The 1,484-nt window shown below is 37.1% G+C and overlaps 1 protein-coding gene across 5 annotated transcripts in view; it reads right to left on the bottom strand.

Moving 5' to 3' along the window:
- The window catches only part of LOC106877348 (centrosomal protein CCDC61), a 107,103-nt gene that overhangs the window by 19,523 nt on the left and 86,096 nt on the right, over positions 1-1,484 (bottom strand). The window lies entirely within an intron of this gene.

The following is a 1,484-nucleotide window of genomic DNA, read 5'->3' as shown; positions in this document are numbered from 1 at the left end:
ATTTCCAAAGGTCTCGATCAGAAGTCATCGCCTCAGTGAGGCCCAATGTTCGAAGGTCGTGCCTCACCACCTCATCCCAGGTCTTCCTGGGCCTACCTCTTCCACAGGTTCCCTCAACTGCTAAGGTGTGGCACTTTTTCACACAGCTATCCTCATCCATTCTCGCCACATGACCATACCAGCGCAATTGTCTCTCTTGCACACCACAACTGATGCTTCTTAGGTTCAACTTTTCTCTCGAGGTACTTACACTCTGTCTAGTATGCACACTGACATTACACATCCATCAGAGCATACTGGCTTCATTCCTTGCGAGCCTACACATGTCCTTAGCAGTCACAGCCCATGTTTTACTGTCATGTAGCATTGCTGTTCGTACACATGCGTCATATAGTCTGCCTTTTACTCTGAGCGAGAAGCCCTTTGTCGCCAGCAGAGGTAAGAGCTCTCTGAACTGTATATGTGAGAGTGTGTTACAATTCCCTCAATTTGTTCCCACTTTAATTATTGGATTTTAATCAAGAGAGAGCTATATTGGACATAAGTGTGAGTGATTAGATATGTAAGAAGTGGAAATAAGATTGTGTGATGTTCAAGTTTTTCCTAAAGAGCATTAATGAGATAAATATCATTCAACCACTACCAAGACTGAATAGTATTCTTAAGGCCAACATTTACTCACTTGCAGCTTCTTCAAAGCTTTGTCACTAACTCATTTTGCTACCAAATCCAGAACTGTTAACAGTTCTATAATAGCCATCTCCCAAGCTACATTTTGGCATGAAAATATTGAAATTTGGTTCAGTAGAAAAAAAGTTACGTTAAAATATGTGAGGTTCAAAAATGGAGAGTAAGGTGAAAAATCGAATTTGAAAGTAACTTTCTTGAAACGAGAGGAATCTAAAAATGTCAATTTTATCAAAAGAATCTTTAATATAAAGAAGTTGTGAAGCCAAAAGTGCCGAAAAAAAGTAACGCTTTCAAAAAAACTTTCTTAATTTAAAAACTATATATATTCTATTTAATCTCAAATGATAAATCAAAGTGAGAGGAATCTAAAAATGCTAATTTTATTAAATAGAATTTCAGAGAAAAAAGGTATGAGGCAAAAAAGTGACAAAAAAAGTGATGCAAGGTTTGTGTCTATAGTAGAAAGGGTTATATAAACTATATATATATATATATATATCATCATCATCATCATCGTTTAACGTCCGCTTTCCATGCTAGCATGGGTTGGACGATTTGACTGAGGACTGGTGAAACTAGATGGCTACACCAGGCTCCAATCTGATTTGGCAGAGTTTCTACAGCTGGATGCCCTTCCTAACGCCAACCACTTAGAGAGCGTAGTTATATATATATATAAACTATTACAATATATAAAATATACACATTTGCCTCCCTTGCATCACTGTAAGATTTCTCTCTTTTTCTTTTTCTCTGAATTTTTGATTTTATCATGAGCCAGTGTAAAGTGCTCT

This window comes from Octopus bimaculoides, chromosome 9, assembly GCF_001194135.2.
Source record: "Octopus bimaculoides isolate UCB-OBI-ISO-001 chromosome 9, ASM119413v2, whole genome shotgun sequence".
In the NCBI taxonomy this organism is placed as follows: Eukaryota; Metazoa; Mollusca; class Cephalopoda; order Octopoda; family Octopodidae; genus Octopus; species Octopus bimaculoides.
This window is presented reverse-complemented; position numbering and strand designations above follow the sequence as displayed.